Consider the following 20,496-nt stretch of genomic DNA (forward strand, 5'->3'; position numbering starts at 1 on the left):
TGTGTTTCTGCATCACCTGCCACTGCATTTGTGTACCTCTCCCTTTCCATTCCCACTTAGCCAGGGAGCTGTTGTGCTCCGGTCTCAGCAAGGTACCAAAACAATTGCAAGGCTAGTTGAGCTTTCCTAAATACAGAGAAGGACCTACCTGCAGCGATGTGGTTCAGAGCCAGTGCTGGTGTTCCCCTCAGTTCTTGAGGAACTGTGGGATTGTTACTGCATCACCTTCAAGGGAGGAAGGTCCCAGCTGTTTTCTAGCTTGTCTTCTGCTCTGTTGGGACAGGTGTCCTGCAGAGCAGCAGGTGCTTTGCCTTTGCACAGCGTGAGGCTTGTGCTGATTTGTGCCTCTGATTTAGGGGGAAACACATGCAAGGACTTTCTGGGCAATTTCTTTCAATATAAGTAGGCTGGTTAATTGACATCAGACCTAAGATGTTCTGTGGTTTGAAGGAGGGTTTTTTTTGGCGTGTTTTTTTGTGGGTTTTTTTTTTTCCTCTGGCAAGGCTTTAACTTGAAGAAAAGAGTTTCATTTTCTTATGCTGGTCATGTATTATGGAAACACAGTATTCCCTCCCTGGAGAGGACTTCCTCTGTAGTAGGCTTATTATGACTATTGTAGTTATACATATCTGAAGGATCAGGTATTACTTCCCTGTACTCAGGATTACAGTGTTCTGTCTGGTTTGCTGCATGTGATGGGGGGTACTTTGGTGCAAGTGAGTACTTGGTTTTGTTGCAGTAGTAAGCAACCTAGAGAAAAAGCAGAAATCCTCAAAGTGCAGGGAAATGCTAATACTCTTTATATAAAGCCCATCTACATCTCTGATACTTCTGGCACATGAATAATTATAGAACTTAGAAGGTTGCTTGCCATGGTTCTCAGATTCCCAAGCTTTTTTGCTGTGCCGCAGGTGTAGTCCTGCTGGAGGCAGTGACCAATGCCTGGGCACAGGAATCTGTGCAGATTAAGTTCTAGAGTGAAGGAAATGGCAGCTTACTAAGCAGATGCTGTGGAGGGGTTTTGCTGGCCAGTCTCGGGTGTTTGGTGCGCAACTGCTGTTACTGGTAACAGAATGAGAAATCATTTCTTAAGCTTGCTTTGTGCAAAGTGAAACTTGTGGTTATATCAATTTATCAGAGCCTGAAATTATTTCTCTAGTTGTCTGTTTGTGCTAATTTAATATGTTTAATTTTTAGGACACCTCTGCATCTTGCTTCTGCGAATGGCCATGTGAGTGTTGTTACATATCTCGTAGAAAACAAGTGTAAACTAAATCTTACTGACAGTGATAACAGATCGCCGCTGATGAAGGTATGTGGAATATGTTATGCTCTTTCAAGTGGGGCTTGTCAACTGTGCATTAAATGAGAGGTGGCTGGTAGGATTCTTTACACAGCTCTGTGTAGAAGCATGCATCTGGTAATCAGCGTGGAATAGGCATATGTTAGCTCAGCTTTGAAGGTGCTCTTATTTTCCAGCATTGGGAAGCTGGGGCAATTGTAACAGAGCGCTGGAAGTTCTTCCTTTTTTGCGTGTTGTTCCCAGGCAGTACAGTGCCAGCAAGAAGAATGTGTAGCTGTTCTGCTAGAGCACGGTGCCAACCCACATCTGGCAGATGCTGACGGCAACACTGCCCTTCACCTTGCTGTCCGATCTCCTAATACAACCGTAGCGGGGCTGTTACTTGAGCATAATGCCAATATTGATGCTCGGAATAAGGTAAATTTTTGTATTTGTTGAAGAAGTTCTTTCAAAAAGTTGTATTAGTATTTCTCTGGTAGGGTGGTGGTTTTTTTTTTTACTTTTATTTTTAACTTTATCTGCCCTTTCAGGAGGGAAACACTCCACTTATTCTTGCTATCTCTGAACATCATGAAGATATAGCAGAGTTTCTTCTGCAGAGAGGAGCTGATGTGCATGCTCGAGATCACTGTGAAAGGTGAGTGGTTTGTCAAAACTCTGCATGGGTCTCTTTAGTATTCTTTAGGTTGGATTAATCAGAGGCATGAGAGTGAGCTCTGAAAAAAAAACCCCGGGGAGCCACATAGCAGCTATTTCTGTGTGACTTGTGAAAGCACATCTGCGCTTGGCTGTTGTCATACCTCGGTGGGTGCTTTCCTCGTTGAGGACTACAAGAAGGCATTGTCTGTGTTGGCCCTTCTGGCAGGAAACATGCTGTTAGCTCAGCAGCACTGCCTCAGTTTGTAAAAAACATCTCCTGCATAGTGGCATAGTTTGTATGTGAGTGTTGTCTATGTGGAAGCTTTGTCTGAAGATTAAAGGTTTGGTTGTTTTGACTCCCTCTTGCATTTTATGGTTGCTCTTAATATTTAATGAAAACCGCGTTTTCTTTTGCTCATTCAGTAATGAGGAAAGTAGTTTTTGAGAGCAAATAGGAATAAAAATAATTACAGTGTCTGTGTCAAATGGTCTACTTCATAACATATTTTTGGTGTTTCAGAACCCCACTTATGACTGCAGCATCTGGTGGACAGCTTAATTTAATAAAAGTTCTTTTTCGATATGGTGCTGATCTTTTCCATAAAGACACTAACGGATGGACAGCTGAGGATTATGCTGTTACTCATGGATATTCTAGGTAAATTTTTGACTTTATTGTTAGAATAGGTTGTCAGTTGTCAGTGTGGCTTTTGAATGTTTTTGGTAATAGCAGCACGGTTTAATGGTGTGTTGAAAGCTGTCCTGAAGCTGTGCTCAGTGGCGTCTTCTGATACGTATCGTTCCCTGTGTCTAGTATTAATCTGGATGTTGAAGAAAATTTCCACCCCGAATTGTCTGTAGATGTCAAGTTTTGACGCTAAGCTTGCACCTGCCCAATACAAACTCTAAAACATGTCTGTATCCTACAGTTACCCAGAGGTAGAACGTGGCAAACTGAAATGCATGTCAGTCCTCTCCTCAGACCAGCACCATTGTCCTTACTGACTTCCACTACAATCACCAGGAACTACCAGTCTTTTGTTTCAGAGATCTAACAAATCCCTTTTGTTAAAGTCTTAAGCAGTTTCACCCCTCTTACGGATAGCTTTGTACCTGTGCGTATCCCTTCTCTGAGGTGGTTATGTGTGCTTAACAGCTAGGCTGAAAATACTGTGCCGAGCTGGAGCTAATAGCTTCGTAGGTGTGGATATGCACCTCTAGAGTGAACATGACTGTAGTGAACATTGAAGTAGGTAGTAGTTGTGCAGTAAGTTCTGTCTGTATTACTCTCAGTGAATGCATACAAGTATACAAATTCATACGGCTGTGAATACGTGTAGGGTGGGTAAGTGGCTGTTAACTGTTCTATTAAACTGTATAAGCAAGTATGTGGTTGTTTTTACCAAATATGTTTCTTCTCTTTCCCTATATAGTCTTTGTAAACAACTGGTGGCATACGCATTCCGGGGAGACAGAGACGAAGGTGGTGCACAAGGCGACACAGTACCTGGCATTCCTCACCGGGCCAGAGCTGCTGGCTTGACGTTGGGTGCACCTGCTGTGGACAGAGGAGGTAGGATCTTTAATCACGCAGGAGCTCACGAGGAAAATCACTGTGGCCTTTTCTTTAGGGGGTTTGTGTTGTCAGCGCTCACTGTGTTCGCCGTTGACTTTAGTGGAGGCATCAGGTGGGGTAGCGCAAGCAGCTTTGTGAATATGCTGACTTGTTGCTGGTTGGAGGTGCTTCTTGTCAGGGGTGAAGGCAGCTGCGGTTTGTGTGCTACGGGCCCACTTACCGGGTTGTTGTGTTCTGCCTGCCAGATTGCCCATCTGTATAGGTTTTCATACAGAGAGAGAAGGGGGACAGGGAAGGAACTAGGTGAGAGTGGTTTTGGTTTTGGGGTGTGTACTTGTACCTGTAGATGGCCATTCAGATTGTGAAAATGAATTGCAAAAGCAGTAGGTTCGTCCTGAGTAGTTGTTCATCTTCCTGTAGCTGGGAAGCAACAGATGAGTTAGCAGGGCCGTACATGTCTTGTTGATTTCCACTGAGTTTGTGCGGTGGTGTTTTAATATTAATGGTTTCACCTGCACTAAGCTGCCTTTAGTGAGTCGTCTTATTTCTCAGCATCAGTTACGATTGTTTCTGTGTAGGTGCTGTAGAGACATACTTAGGAAAAATCGTCTTGGAAAAGTCACTTTGTTAGAAACAATAATGCAACTTCTGTGTGTACTGTATCTTCATGGACATAGTTTGATTCCAGTAAAAATAAAAACCACTTCTACTTCCAGTAATTTTATGAAATAAACATTAAAAAGTCCATATTAACTTGTGATCCAGGAAAACAATTGAATTGCCTTGTTATCAAAAAATTAGCTCCTTCAGTGAGTTCATTTTAAATTAAAAAAACCCAAAACAAACAACTCCTTAATTTTTAAGATCCACTCTATGCTTATGAGCTCATATAGCTCTAGAGGAATCTTAGAAAACTAATCTTTTAATATAGATCGAACTTCTTGTACTTTACATCTCAGGCCCTACAGTGGGAAGTTCTATCCTTTCTGGTTTTTTTAAGGGTGTTACATCAGAACTTTGTGGCAAATGGACAGCAGACAGTGTTCAAACACAGTTTATTACTCCTTTTTTAAATATGTCGTGAAATATGAGCAAAACATGGGATATTTTTCCGAGTTCACTTTTCCCAGATAGGGGAATTTAATTTAGAGCCAAACTTTGTTCCTTTGACTTAGGAATAGTTATTTTGATCTAGTCAGCGATGTGTGAAGTTTCTTGATAGACTGAAGGAAGATGCAGAGGTTTTTATATTTTATTTTATTTTTGGAAAGGGCTTGGTACAGGTAGTTTAATCAACAAAATGTTTCTGTTACCCAAACAGCACTCTGTGGCTGCCTCCTGTGCACGTAGATAATTGCTGTGGTACCACATTGTGATGACTGACAGGCCTGGGTTATTTTAAAATATGTGGCTTGAAGAATAATACTGTTGTGTGATTCCAAAATTAATATGCCCTCAGGGAAACAAGGGTTCTTGAACCAAGTAATTTGCGCAGTTCCTTGAAGACAGTAATACTACTAGCATAAGTCCACAATGTTATGGGAAATCCTCACTTGAAGAGGCCTAGTAAGTGTGAAGAGCATATTTATGTGGGTTAAGGACTTGGGAGGAGAAAGAGTGCGCTGTGGTCTCAAACTGTTTATAGTAGGGCTTGTTTTCCTTGAGTAGTACGAATCTTTTTCTCCTTGTGCTCAGTCTCCTGGAAAATGACCCCGGCCTGTTGAGTGAGAGGGATTAGTAGCATGCAGGGAGCACTTGGTGGCATTGATTCTGCAGTCTCTTGCTTGCACACACAAAGGGCAGGTCCTGCATCCTGAGTCCCTTTGACAGGCTGCAGTAAAAGCTTTGAAGCCCCTGTTAGAGGAGAAGCTCAACTGATCGTGAGACAAAGGAGGAATACCCACTTTGAATTCTTTGTTTTAATCTTGCTCTTCATTCCTGTTTTTCTGGGATTTACAATGTAGTCCTTCCTCCTTTTGCTGCTACTTTTGCACTTGTTGAACATTGTTCAAAATATTCGCCTCTAGTGAGCAAGCTGGTATATTTAAGAAGTTGGCTCATGCTTATTTGAGTGTTTACTTTTTGTCAGAACATGAACCTTTTTGTTGATTACAGACAGACTTGCAAAAACCTCCAAATGAATGGCTTCCACCTCTAGCATATCGAATGACAGACTTTTCAGATTTGAAGTTGGAATTTCTTTGGCAAAAAGTAATTATGTATTTTTTCTAAAAGCGAGGGTTCAGATTTCTAGTATGTCTTCAGTGGCAGCTTTTTTTAGCTGCTGCACTGCATATTGGTGTACTGTTCCTACAGAAACCATTGGTTTTTCATCATAGAGCTCTTGGAAAAGAAACGAGTGCTTCAGTGTGCTTTATATCTGCTGTATCGCCTTTTAAGAAAACAGAAATGGAGAAGGAATGAGAAACAATCTTGAGGTCCTTTTTTTAACTCTTACATGTGTATTTTTGATAGGAGTCCTCTTGCCACATCCATTCCATGTATTTGTGGTAACATCAATATAAGCAGGACTCCCTGTTGCTCTGAGGCAAATGTTATGGCCTTGTCACACAGACGTTTGGTGTTGGGTAGCTGCAATAACAGAACCACACCATTCATTGATATAAAAAATAAAATTTTACTAAGTAGGATGAGTAGAGCAGGCGGATGGTGATTTATATTCTAAAGCTTCTGTTCCACAACACATAGACACGCGTACACACACAAGCACACACGCATGACACTCACACCAGCCAGTGCACCCGTTCTGGTCCAGTTGTGGCCTGCCCTATAGCCCTGGGGGAACAGGGTATTCACTCTGACTGCTTGTCATGCCTGCGTTCTGGCTGGTGGCGTAGCTTCTCTATGTGAACAGTTCAGCATGGTCAAATCAATATATGCAGGGCTTTTACCTTCAGACTGAGGTAGGAGGGGGCTGTGTTTGCATCCGGCACCATCTGACACAACTGGCTAGTGTATCTCCAAAGTTTGTTGGCACCTACAGATTTTTGGGATGCTTAAACGGAGGGATTTTAAGTGTGCCGTATGTATAAAACACTCTACAAATATGGAGGAATTGCATTGGCAGTCAGTGCTGGGCAAGGACTAGTCAAGCTGAGAGAAATTCAAAGTTGGCAGTACAGTAAACTGCCAAGAATCTGTTTCAGTGTTTCAAAATATTGGAATATAGGTATTTTACAATGGAGCAAGTAAATTAAGTTACACTGTTTGACACTGTCCCTTAAGAGTAGAGTTCTGTAGGTTGTGATAGGTTTGGCTTCTACTTCTTGTAACTGTAGAGTAGGCTGATGGTCACAGTACATTCTCCCATTGCTACAGCTTTGTTAATGTACTGGTTAGGTTTTCCAAATTTCTGGGAATTCACATTTACTCTGGTGTCCTTGTTTGGTCTGTCCTTGACATGCCTTTCCCTAAACGGATATAGGAATGCCACAATCTCCTAGCCAGACATCAAGAACAGGAAAACGAAAGAAAGGTATTCTATACAGTAGCATTTCAACTGTGAAACATGTTGTGTGATGTACAAATACTAACACACCTGTGATGTTTATTATCTTGGAGGTCTCTATTCTGATGGTTTTGGTTTTATAAATCAGGTTTGAGAGCAGGCTTTGGGCGCTTTTTGTTTGCGTGTTTTGCACGGGTCCTTTATTACTGGATTGAGTGATTGCTTTGTGTCATTAGTGATAGTAAATAATATTTAAAAAAAAATTATGCTCTTCTGTTACTCCACAATGAAAATGGACTTCAATTAAAGTAGAAACAAGTGATCCCTAGATACTACTTTTCTAGATCCCATTTCTACAGTAGGGCATCAAGATCTGTCTGAAAACTATCTCATAAACTTTCTCTCTTGCTTTTTAAAGGAGAATGGGAACTGGTTTTGATCATTGCTTAAAGTTACTATCCATGGAAAGCAAAAGTTCAGATAACTTACTCAACACGATATGCCCTTTGTTTTCTTTTCCTTTTAATGATTTTGTCTAAGACCTCGGTTTGGCTGTCATCATACAACTTTATGGAAGGCCACCAATCTCCTATTTATAAGCAAGTTCATTTTGTGATGATAGTTAACGAGAACTAATTATCGAGGACTTGAGGAATGCTGAAATAGATACGATGTGGAGGCTCTATTTGTTTTTTTCCTTTCTGTCCTGGGAATTGAAGAGGCCTTTTATTTCCTCTTAGTTGTTGGTAATTGAGAGGTTTTCGCACTCTTCAGGCTGGATTCCTAGAGTTCAGATTTCTTTAGTACATCAGTGGTGTGCTAGAGTGCGCTGTCGTTGAGTTTGCAACATGTGCATCTGGGCCACGCTGCCATTCGGAGGGATCTTGACAAGCTGGGTAAATGGACTGTCAGGCCTGTCTTAACAGAATTCAACAAGGGCAGATGCCAAGTCCTGCACATGGAAAGGAACAACCGTTTGCTACAGCACGTGCTGGAGCTGCCTGGCTGGAGAACTGCTTTGCTGGGAATAGCCAGAGGGTCTTGGCAGAAAGTGAGCTGAGAATGAGCCAGCAGGGTGCCCTGCCGGCTGAGAAGGTTAACGGTGTCCTGGGCTGTATGAAGAGCAGCATAGCCAGGGGACTGAGGAAGGGGATTGTACGCTGCTACCTGGCAGTCCCTGGGTTGTGTCCAGCTCCCTGGGTATAATTTTGAGCCCCCAGTGCAAGAGAGAGTGGTCTTTCATCCGTGAGCGAGTTCAGTGGAGGGCCATCAAACTTTGCCAGGAGCAGGGCTACTTGCCTTTTGGGGAGAGACTGGGGGAACTGGGCTTGTTCAGTGTAGAGAAGAGATGACTTTGAAGGGGACCCAGTGGCAGCTTCTAGCACGTATAAGGAGAAGACAGAGACAGGTGCCTCCCAGTGGTGTGTCACATGAAGCAAAGGTACAAGAGGCATAAATGGAAACAAGAGAATTTCTAATGGAATGTGGGCAGCTTCACCATGGTGAGAACAGTAAAACAGAGAGGTTGTGCAGTCTCCCTCCTTGAATGGTTCAAGATCAGAGTGGAAAAAGCCCTGTGCAGCCTCATCTGACCTCAGAGCTGAGTCCGCTTTGAGGAGGCGGTTGGCTGAGAGACTTGCCGAGGTCCCTTGTGACCTGATTTATCCTGTGATCCTGTGTGCAAGTTGCTGTCTTAACATGGATGAAAGCTTGGAGCGTAGTATAGAATGCCCTGGTTACGCCTGTCTTGCCTCTTGAATACCCTTTTTGGTGCAGCGTAGAGAACTGCTGGGGATTTTTCTGCCTGAGGATAGGCATTAGATCTTGGTTATGCTTTTTGACGGTTTTTACCTTTTCAGGATAACCTGTAAGTGGGTAGAGCACCAGCTAGTATAGTATATAAACCAGTAATATCTCTGTCAACAGTGTGTGCTTGTGTGTGCAGTATGAATACTTCAGAAGTTCATTTATTTACTGTCTTGCTAAAGCACCAGTATTTTGTTAACTGTTTATTAACGTAGCATATTCATGCTATGCTGGGTTTTTTTAGTTTAGAGGTAGTTCTTAAACTTTTAGGTATAAAAGTTCAAAGGAGATAAAACTCTAGTCTTTTTTGTTTTGTCAATTCAGTGTGACTTGAGAAAGCAGTTGTTTGGAAATGCATGCATTCATTCATGCTGTCTTACATAAAGTTGACTCCCCAAAGTTTCATTCTGTTATGACATGTAGAGTTGTCCAGGTCAAATGTTTGTATGTGCTGGTTGATTTTTGGCATGCCAAATCTAATTTCAACATGTCAATTAATGTTTGAAGAGCAATAGACGACTTGTCGCAAGGAGACTCAATCAGGTAAGACTTTAAACATACCCAGCACATACCTGAGGAATGATTGGAGAGACACAGTACTCATTTTGCTTTACTTTTTAAGAAGCTTGGAGAAGGAGGGGAGCGATGTCAGTTGGCATACTTCTGAGGAAGAACTCGATTTTTCTCCCAAGGTATGGTGTATTTACAGTAAATGTCCTATAAAAATAAGTGATCTGAAGGCAAGTTTTCTGGGGGATTGAAAGAAACTACAGTGCTAGCCAATATTGTTTTCTCCTTAGAAGCAGTCTCTGACCTGCCAGCCTTTCTTTTGCTGTGAGTTTTTCCTAAAAGACCTGTAGCTGTGGCAGAGCACGCAGTAGATTTGTGGTTTGAGGCAAAAGAGCCATAGGCGACGAGATAAACCACCACAGTTTTGTTTGTTCTTGGTCATTTGAGTCAGATTTTAAGTTTATAAGTTACTAATATAACCTGTTCTGTTCTTCCCCAAACACTGTTAATGTTTCCTGTAGATTTCGTGATAGAATCCTAACTGATAAAGGGCACTTTTTAATGAAGAGGTACTGAAATCCTTCATCACCTAGTTCTCCTTTCCTCCTCATCAGGTTACTCAAGAGTGCTCAGCGGATGAGTTACTCAAATGGGTCATCTTTTTTTCTTCTATTGAGATGGCATTCTGTGCTTGCACGTAATCTCACATTGCATGTTTTCCCTCCTTTTTTTGAATGCTTAGGCAGTATTCTTTTTGTCAGCTACAAGCTCTCAGGCCTGCTTTTTTTGCTAGTGTTCTGAAGAATTATTAACTTCTGCAGGGATGTCTGGAGCATCTGTTCTGTTGCTCTGGGATTCTGCAGCGATGAGGAACCGGTGTTCTAGTTCAACCTACTCTGTAATACTGGAGGTGCAAGCATGTTTAGTTTTAACATGATTTCATTTTCTTGCACTGATTTAAATATAAATTATGCATTTTTTGGGCATGTTTTTGAAATGTAAGGATATTCTGGTAAGTGTACTTGCAGGGACTAATCAATGCATTAAACCTAGGGTTCTTAACAGTTACTTCCCTTGTGCACACTTGCAAGTAAGCATCCAGAAGCTGCGATCTTAAATATAACTGAATTTTACTGAAGTACTACAAATATTAAACCCAGATTTTTAAAACTGCTATGCATGTAACCATAGTTGTGGAAACAATTTTCAGAAGGGTGCCTGCATGGTATTTTGGGGGTGAAATACTCACTGAATTGCGTATGTGAGGAGTGTTTTTGTAGATAGTGGTCAGGTGTTGGCTCCATCCTATACTTCTATCAAAAGGACAGCCTGATTACATTTAGTGTTCAAGGTTTGATGTGACCAAAGGATTTGTTGTTGTCGTTAGTGTTCTAAAAGAAAATAATCATTTATTTACAGAAGCTGCAGAAGCCAAATTTGACATTGTTAATGAATGTTTCCCAGCAGTTCAGGAAAAACAGTAAGCTATTTGGAACAGATTGCATAGTATACTAATGTTTAAAAAACTACTTAGCCAATCTACTTTTATATAATTCTTTTCCTATAGTAAATGAGAAAAGTAGCATTTTGAAAACACAGCACTTGGTCACTTCAGAAAACATAAGTCATGTTGTTAAAATGAAGGTATTATCCCCTCCTAAGCCTTTGTCCCTGGCCAAGTCCTTTCTCCATCCTGCCCATCCTTGACTTGGTTCCTTTTCCAGACGTTCCCAGATTACTCCATTAATCTGGTAACATGCCTGTTGCCATTTCCATAACTCCTTTTGTTGTTTTGACATAACTGCCATGTCTCCAAAGACGGTGAATAATGAAGTATCTTGCAAGTCAGTACCAAAGCAAACTGTCTTTCAAAATCTAAATAATTTGCAAGATAAACAAGAAAGTTGGAACAAGAAAAGCATGACTGGGGTGAAGTTTCGCAGAAATGATGACTCCCTTTTTGCAGAATCTAAGATGACAGACTGGAAAAAAGAGACACCTCAGCTTCTCTCAGATAGTTGTGGTCTTAAGGAGGAAAAGTCAAGCTTCAGTAATGGCTTTGAAAGCGATAATAGTTCTTTGTCAGCAGGAAAAAACCCAAGGCTTGAAAGTCAAAGACCAAACTCTGTCTTTCTTGAACATGTGGATCATGAAGATACAGAAGAAGAGCAATGTGAAGTAGATAATAATAAAGTCTGTGAAGCACTGAAACAAGAAAGTGAACACTTGTGCTTGAATAGGTATGAAGAAAATGTAAGAGCAGCATTTCACTCAGGCACCAAAGTAAGTTATATAAGGATGATTCAATCACAAAGGTATTTTCTAAGGGTGATAAAGGTAAGAACCAAAAGGTAAACTGGATTTCTGTTAATATTTCATGTATATCCATCTTTTGATCATCCTTTTTTTATATTAGAAAATGCCTTTACTCCTAACCAAAGCAGTTTCTTAGGTATAAGAATAGTGTTGGGCAGTATTTTCAATATTTTTTTATTGGTTGCAGTGGTTTTGCAGGAAAACAAATAGGCAGTATAATTTTTCTGAAATAAATTCATTTTTTCTCAGTTGTATGTACAGTTTTTATCTGTCAAGATTTATTGCCATTTAGTAAAATACCTGGTGTGATGGCTGAAATAGAGGAAGCAAAAAGTTTGAATAAGATTGAGAGCAGGAAGTTAGTGATTTTCCTGGAGCAAAGTAGAGGAAAAGGAGCGTGTTCCAAAACAATGTAACTGAAATGAAAGCTAGAGTTAGGCTGACATGAAGAATTGCTTCTCCGGAGCTTTGCAGAGCCAGGGCTAATGACTTAGGGCTAATGTCATTGCTGTCTCCTCATAGAGTCCCATGGAAAAACTGAAGGCCTTGTAAAACAAAGCTCAACAAAGTTTCCCTGTTGTCTTACACAGGAAAAGCATTTTTAAAGTTGTCGATGGGTGGCTAAGAAGGTGCTTGCTTCTGCTATTTCCAGCTGTTTGGTCAATCTCTTTTAGGAAAAATCACCTGAACAGGAAGAAGAGGAGAAGGAGCAGGAAAAGGAAGACACAGGTGAAGAGCTACAAACTGCAGTTGTTGAGGGTGTGAAAAACTCTATTTGTAATGATAGCCATCAAGTCCACAGTGCTTCCAAAGACAACACTGGTGAGAGAAGTGAGTTAGTGAATACTGATCCCAGTTCTTCCTCTATAAATATTAATGCACAGTAAATGAACTGAAATGGTGATTGACTTCTGAAACAGTAAGGTTTTCCCTTGCCTGTGAACCCTAGTGGGCATTGGCAAGGAGGAAAGTAGCTTTTGTTCCTTTTCATTCATTCCTGAAGAACAAATTGTGGCCTTGGATTCCAAACGATGCTACATGGAGCAGGTGTCATTCTTTGTTTTTGTTGCTGTGTTCTCCCTGAAGCGATCAGAACAAAACGCACAGTTGAAAAAGAGGAGGATTAGAGAGTCTTGGTGTGACAGTAGTATTCCCCTTTCTGGCCCGTACTGTCAGACTGAAAAGTTGTGGTTGCTCTTGGCTGAAGCTTGGGAAAGATTTGAGTCGATCTGAGAGAAAGCTGTTCTGTTCCAGTGCCTCACCTTGTCCAGTTTTAAAACGTAGAAAGTCTCTCCAGTGCCACGCTTGAGTGTGCTCGAAAGCATTGCCCCGTCAGTCAGGGCTGAGCACTCTGGTACTCACCTCAGGTCTTGGAGCAGGAGGAGAAGGCACACTTTCCACTGTGTGTCTCCAGAGAGTAGAGTGGTGTGGTAGATGTTACCAGAGCGTGTGTAGCTGCTGATCAAATGCTACAGAGCGGGCCTGGCAGAACCTGCTGTATTCCAGGTGTTGTGCCTATACATGCTCTTCTGTCTGTGCATTTTGCCATAAGCCTGCATTTGGCACAGTGTGAGTAGTCCTAGCTGAGGCTGGAACCAGCAGTTCCCCTCTGCTAGGACGGGTGCCCTCACTGGTCTCTAGCTCCTTTCCCGTTTTTTGTGTGCATGTCTCCACAAGAGCGAATCCTGAATCAGTTTTACCTAACGGACTAGCTTAAAACAGAGAAATGAAGATAGTTTAATCTGGCCAGGAACCTACTGAGACTGAGCCTTGCGTGTGTCTGGTAGAGAAGAGATTCAGATGTTAGCCCCCTGAGATAGAGACAAGTTGTGTGTTTGGGGTGAGATTTTGGGCGGTGAGCCTCTCCTCTTTTTCAATGGCAATGCTTAGGTGTCTACCTTCTGGGAAGGTGCAGGGTAAAAACTGCTAGTCAAGGAAGGTCTTTTCTGGCAGTGCTACAAAAGGAGCATTGTTTCTTGGTGATTTTAGCGTGAAGATGTGTCGGGTGGTGTTTCTATGGTACTTCTTGTACAGTGGATAGTGGTAGTCAGTGGCAATTTCTGGAGCTGTGGACTGGAGAGCAGGTGACCTAAACTCTGTATGCCACAGGGCTGCAGCGTGCTGGAGCCTTTTCCTGAGTGTGACCCAAACACGTCTTCAGTGCTGCTTGTAGCTGTGTCAGCTGTTGTGCATAGCCATCTTCTGCTGGAGAGGTGGCGATCCAAAGGAAGTACCATGATGTTGTGTGCTGGGTGTGAAGAAACCCTTGAATTCAACACTCACTGCTTAGTTTGTCCTCAGCAACAGAACTGCTGTGCATCTTTTGGGCGCAGGGGTGATGGGGAAAAGCAGAGTGAAATAGAAGGGCTCAGTGTCTCACCTCTTACTGCCTTTGTAGGTGCCCTGACTGCGGTGGGAGCAGAGGAAGAGGAAGATGCTGAATCTCCCTGGGATTCTGAGGTATTTCCCGTGAAGGACACCGGGGTTCCCAGTGGGGCGGGGGTGGGGAGCGAGATCCAGAAGCACTCGGAGCTTGGGCCCTGCCGCGGCTGAGGCTTATTTCCCCTTCTCCTGGTTCTGCTGTATGTTTGTAACTGGGGGCCCTTGAAATACTTGTGCTGTGTGCTAGCTGTTCAGCGAGGCTTGGGATGAAGGTAGGTCGAGCTAATGCTTTGGGTCTCATGGCAGCTGGCCCTTGGAGTTGGGTTTCTGGTACAGTATTGCGGCAGTGAAGTTTCTTGCTGCTTAAAATAGTCTGAGCTCCTCACGGGGGCTGGCGGGATTGTTGCTTTTTCACCACACAACTCTATTCCGCTGACGTGTTCAGTGGTTGCCCTTAGGGTCTGCAGCCTAGATGATGAGCTGCTTTGGGAAAGAGCCTTTCTACCTTTTTGACCCTTTTTGAGAGTAGCGTTCAACAGAAATACCACACGTGCTGGCTGTGTTTGCCCTTTTAGTTCTTCCTGTCTGTGGGAATGGGTTAGAAGAAAACGAGCAGAGTCTGTAGCTTACGCCCTCTGACTTTTCTTGTGAGGAAGAAGGAACTCTTCCCCGTCTCCTTCTTACAAATACAAGGCTAAAATATTATTGGGGGGGTTTAGGTAGCTTTGGTTTCTGTAAGCTTTGTCTTGCTCGTCTTTGTTCAACCCTTGCAACTGGGAGTAGCAATGTGTTCGCTCCCCACTGCAGGACGTGTGCCTGGGGAACGTCAGCACAAATTTGAGTATTCGGGTACCAGTTCAGTCTGAAAGTTGGGTCCCCCCCAGACCTGCAGTTACGGGTTGGCAACCCACAGCTCGAGTTACCGTGTTAATTCTCCCTTGCGGCTGTGCAGTTTGCCAGCGTGACAGACTAGTTTAGATGAGTTGTGAGGTTTTTGCCTAAGATCTGAAAACACACAAGTCTGCTGTGATTTTCCCATATACTGTGTCTTGACGTGCCCTTTCCAAGGGGCTGATCAAAGGCTTTTGTGATTCCATGCTGTGCAAGTTGGCTTAGCAGGAACATTTTGCGTAGAAATGAGTTGAGAATTTGTACCGATGCTCACGCCCATGTTTTATGCTCTACAGACGGATTCTGAAAGTCCGGAAGAAGGATCACCTGGTGTGTTGCTTCCAGCTGCAGACAGACACGGAGCACGCTCACGGATAGTTTCAGGGGAGCGCCACACCGGTAACTTCGTGGTGGACTAAATGTTTGTCTGTAAACACGTACAGGCTGAAGTGAGCTTTTATCGATGTCTGCCTTAGGAATGTACTTATGGTGTGGGTGCGCGCTATAGCAATGAAGGGCTTAGTATTTGTTAATTAACACCAGCTGTCACGGCGCTTGCTGGCAAGTTGTAAAGGAAGTTACCTTGTTTGCATTACGTGTCCTTTGGATGTGTTTGTATCTCTTTGGGTTCGGGTTCTTGTGGCATAGTGCTGAAAGTGTATGTGGTTTAGGGCTGACCTGTCTGAACACCTGGACATTCTTGGATGATAACGTAGCAGAAGAAAGCTATGATCTGGCCAAGCACTTTTCCCCCCGTCTTAATTTTTGATACCTTACTGTTACGCTTTGCCTAGGAGCTAAAATGTGACTGAAAGTTCAGGGTTTGTTGTGAAGGGCTTCTGCCTGGAGTTTGTGATGCTGTCTCTTGAGCATCTGGAGTGTAGAATGGCAGGGAAGTTTTTGCTGTTGGCGTAGAACTCTCATCTGAAGGATTTCTCCTTTACTAAATGGCCAGTCCTGCATGTAGTATTTTTTTTATTTTATGTTAAGATTTTTGTCACAAGTAGGGTGATTCAAGATGCACTCTAGGTGTAAATAAGTAGTATTAAGTCATACTGTTTATAAAAATGTGTGGTTTTTCACTGCAGGTGAGAACTCGGGATCTACCTTTCATATGTCATAATGAGCTGAAAAAGAAGACATGAATGGTGGCATTGAATATTATGGGGTGCAGGTATGTAAACCCAAGTATTTTGGATTGCAGTCTGATTCAGTAGGCTGTGTTATACACTAAGGTAAAGAAAACGTACCAGTTGGGGAATAATGCAGAAGGGACGTCCTGTAGGTGAAGGCTGTGTTTACAGTCTGAAGTAAAGTTGGATACAGTCTTCTTATGGTGGGGTTAAATCCTTGTCACTATGTCGGATGCTTGCTGTTACACTGATTTGTTTTCAGTTGGTTTGCTTACATTTTGAGGGGTGTTTTTCCTCTTGTGCACTTCTGAGAAACAGTGCAGCCAAATGTGGGTTTTATTGCCTGTGCAAAATGCACGTTCAAGTGAAGAGGGAGATTTGTCTATAATATGCTGATCTGTTTGATGAAACATGCCGGTATTCCTCTTTTGTAAGACAAAGATCAAAGAGAACACCTTGAAATGTGGTGACCTTTCTGAGGCTTCCCCAGCCTCTGCAAAATACGCTCTTGTTTGGCCACGTGAAGTGTTTGAAAAGGGTTTTCTCGGAGGGTATCCTAGAGGGGAATAAGGCAGGCGTCCTGCTTGTGGCGGGCGTGCGGGGCAGGGCTGCACAGCGGGGTCTGGCGTCCTCTGGAACACCCGAAGGGACAGCGTAGCAAATGATTTCCACCCCACAGCCGGGCATCACGAGAGAGGGACGTGCCTAATTCTAGCAGGCAAAGCGCAGGACTTAAGCCTGTTGCAAGGTGGTAGTAGTTGGCCAGTGAGCTTGGGAAGGGGGAGGGTGAGACAGGTGGTGTCTGGCTGAGGTGCTCCTTCCCTCTTGTGAGCGGAGGGGTCTTTGCCGCGGGAGAACAGGGCCTGGCTGACGAGAGGAGCGCGAGGAGCATGACGGTCTCAGCCCGCTGGGACACCAAGGCTGCAGGCCCTCTTCAGGAGGCACCACGAGGGGAAGGGGCGTGTGGGCAGGACTGTGACACGGGGCAGAAGCAGTGGGAGCTGTTGAGAAACAGAGCGTGGGGACAGGGACTTGAGGGGGCTGGGTAGGGTTAAGGCATGGTGCGGTTTTCCTGCGAGCTTGGGTTCCTGATTCCTGGGATGAGGGCAGGAGCAGGCAGGTTCCCCTAATAAATCCTTTCCTTTGCACCTTGGAGTGGAATTTATTATTTCTGAAGCTTGGGTGAAGAAATAATCCTCCCTTAGCCAGTTCTCTGTGTGGTGAACGGTAAGAAGCTTGTCATGTTCATTCCCGTTGGGTTAGCTTAGGTGGCCGGGGACTGTACAATGCCAGACGGTAGAGCGCGATGGAGGGAGGAGGGTGGGTGAGAAAAATGTTGGCAGTTTTAATGAAAAACGGTATTAAAGCAATAAAACATGAAAAATAAACATGCTCTGTGACAAATGCCGGCAGTTACAGCAAGCAAGCAGGCTAAAAGGTAAAAGCAACCCTAATGCCTAGGCAAACCTAACCCAAGAAACCGCTGTCTCTGAGTCCTTCTCTTGTTAAGAAGATGGTGATGCAGTGAACCTTTCATTTAGTGTCCCTTGATTTTTGTAGTGAAAATGGCTTTCAAAATGCTTTATTTCTATTATAGGATGAGTTTGCAACAGAAATTGCATAGATTAACTGTAGTAATTTTTCTTGATAATCTTTCTGTCTGTACCTGTTTACTTAAGGATAAATATATTTGAGAAACTATCAACTTGATAGAAAAAACAGCACATGAAAATCACACTGATAAGGCAGAAATTTTCACATCAGAAATTTCACAGCAGAAAATGAGGAATTGCACGGTGCTGACAAGCAGTTCTAAGTCCAAAACCTTGGAAAGAAAGAGATGCAAGAATGTGGGTTGAAAATGAGAAGAGGGAATTGAAAACAAGTTTTAAAAACGTTACAGCAGAACTAAAGCAGCTGCTTGGTGAAATTAATGAAAGTGGGAAAACTCCTTCCCTTGTGGAAGAAATGTCAGAAGATGGCTTCAGTGCTGAGCTGAAGAGTTCTCATGCTGTTTCATCTCATGCAACAGAATCGAGTAACAGCTTAGAAAGTAAAGGTGAATTTGGAGACATTAAACTTACGCTAGGTGGAAAAGTACCCAAAATGGAAACTGTAATCCGAGTCTTGGTGTCCTTCCTGATCAAGATAACTGAAATGCAAACATGGAAGATACCTGGAGTACAGATGAAGAAGATTGCACAAATAATATGGATGATACAAAGGTGCCTCTAGCAAATGGAAGTAGTAGAAACGTAGTGGGAGGTCCTGAATACTCCCCGAGATACAGCTTAAAACCCAGTCTTTTGGATGACATTTCTGATATTATTCCTACAATAAGACAGTTTCTCCACGTGGTGAAAATGCACTTTTTGTAACAGAGAGGGAACTTGGAAAAGACTCTGGATTTAGTGATGACTTTCCCAGGGACTGCTTTATCGACAAAATAGGAGAAGCAGAAATGGAAAGTCTTTTTGCAAATGCTCAGCAATCATACGTCATGCTGAAAAGGAATCTTGATGAAAAACTAAACCAAGATACGGGAAGATTTAAGGGTAAGGTAGGAATGCTGCAAATAGTATTCCTGGCTTTGGAGAAAGAGAAGGTACAGCTGCCAGAAGAGGTAGTTCACCTGCTACTCTTTATTCTTTAATCTCGCTCTGGATCAACGGTCCTGTTCACTTTAGCTGTTCATCATTAAAGGAGGATGCTTCCTACAAATTGGGGTTTGTTCTAATGGAAATGTTACTTGTGAACAAAGAGAGCAGTGGAGAGTTGTCTTTTTCCCCATTTTTGGAAAACGGAATGCATTATTGCTCCAGTTTAACAGCAGGTGGCACTGGGTTCCAGTGCAAGTAGTTATCACTACATTGCCTTAAGAAGAAATCCATAGAACTCTATCGGTTCTGATTCTGAATCAAAGAATGAAAATAGCTTCTGAACAGGGTCTTGACTAATAATTCATGTGCTGTGATATCTGCATGGTGTGTCCTCATTGCCTTTCACTAAAATTCCTCTTTCCTGTGAAACCATTTGTGTTTGTGGGTTTGGGATCTTTTTTTTTCTTTTCTCCCCTTGTTCAGGGAGCAGGAGCCCAGCGCAGTTCCACTTGATATTCTTTTCTGGCGGTGTTACAACTGACATTGTGCAGTCCTCCTAACTCTTTGTCCATCAGTAATGCTTTCACTTCATTGTTGTTCTCATGTTTTAAGAGACACTATTGTTTTCTTTCTAAGGGCTGTATTCTTGTTATCTTTAATCATGAGTGAATTCAAAGCACTTTCAATGACATGATACGCTTTGTAGTGTAATTTTGTGAAAAGGCTTCTCTAATGTTATATTATTTCAGGGGTAAACCCTGAATTAATCAATCTTGGATGTGGTGTTTCTGTCTTTTAGAACTACTAAGAAATACATGAAGCTTAACTTTCTTTTTATAGGTTGAGAAGGAAAAAAGCAAACGAAGAATTTCAAAAGTGCAGGCGGTGGCGAAACAGGAATGTCTTGGTAAATTAAATATACCATCAGACAACATCACTAATCGGCAAATGAAACAAAAGATTACTGTAAGGAAGAATGACTGTTTGAAAATGGAGAATGAAAACACTATAGAAGAAAAAGACAAAAAGAATTTTTCATCTGGGGAGAGCTCAAAATTGATTGAAATGCCAATGAAATGGTAAGCTAAGGAAATGATCTCTAGTTCTTATTTGTAGTACTATGTAAGTGTCTTAGGTTTTCTAATACTGTGGTAGGTGAAGTAGTTTCCTCAGTGGTGAAAGCCATAGTGAGTAGTCCACTGCTTCTCCAAAAGTGAAGAAAATGTCTTTTTAGAAAACACAACGCTCACGATATTCAAATCTATTGCCTGCTCTAAAAAAAGAAAAGGAAATAAAAAATAAAACCCCCACCCAAATTCCTGTGATTTCCTTGTCAATACTGAGGCAAAATGCATCTTCAAAACCAGAACTGAAGACTGGAAAAAGCAGTTATTTTTGTAGGAAATGGCCACCTAGAAAAGAAAAGTAGGAACCTGGGGTTTGCTACTACTCCCTTTTCTAGGTGATTTTAGTGATCTCCGTGCAGTTGGTGTTTTCCTTTTCATTAAGTTAATATGCCCTTTGTCGGGAGAGGGGAAAAGATGACATTACCAAACGAATCTCAAAAGTCTAAAGAAGGCACACGTATTTTTATGTAAACCTAAAGCAGGAGTTTTTTCCTGTCTGTCCTTCAAAGGAATCTCTGCTCTAGATGTTTTCTGTAACATGGATATTATAGGTATTCCAGCTTAACCTGGCTCTAGCTCAGATTCCACATGTCCCCCTCACTCCTAGGGGCAGGTTTTTTAAGTACTTGGGTATCTTCCACGATCTTTGCAGTCAAGTCTGTGTTTTTATAGTAGATATTTTTTGTCTCAGTCGTTTCTGGACATCATCTTATGTCTGTTTCACAGAAATATTTTTTGTAAGCC

General features: G+C 42.5%; 1 long non-coding RNA gene and 1 pseudogene across 3 annotated transcripts in view; both read left to right on the top strand.

Moving 5' to 3' along the window:
• The first annotated feature begins 692 nt into the window (after positions 1-692).
• Positions 693-10,554, top strand: LOC308057330. Of its 2 annotated transcripts, XR_013925218.1 has the most exons (4): positions 693-1,940; positions 2,463-2,600; positions 3,376-3,515; positions 9,303-10,554. It is a non-coding gene; the product is annotated as an uncharacterized lncRNA (long non-coding RNA). The 2 variants fall into 2 exon arrangements; XR_013925219.1 differs by lacking the exon at positions 9,303-10,554 and having other exon boundaries at positions 3,376-3,956.
• A 4,604-nt stretch (positions 10,555-15,158) lies between these two features.
• The window catches only part of LOC308057334 (ankyrin repeat domain-containing protein 26-like), a 29,303-nt pseudogene continuing 23,965 nt past the window's right edge, over positions 15,159-20,496 (top strand). The window contains exons 1-3 of the transcript in view: positions 15,159-15,291; positions 17,721-18,399; positions 19,466-19,532. The product of the transcript in view is annotated as an ankyrin repeat domain-containing protein 26-like (transcript). The remainder of the gene's footprint in view (positions 15,292-17,720; positions 18,400-19,465; positions 19,533-20,496) is intronic.

Source organism: Falco punctatus (assembly GCF_963210335.1).
Source record: "Falco punctatus genome assembly, contig: scaffold_71, whole genome shotgun sequence".
Taxonomy (NCBI): Eukaryota; Metazoa; Chordata; class Aves; order Falconiformes; family Falconidae; genus Falco; species Falco punctatus.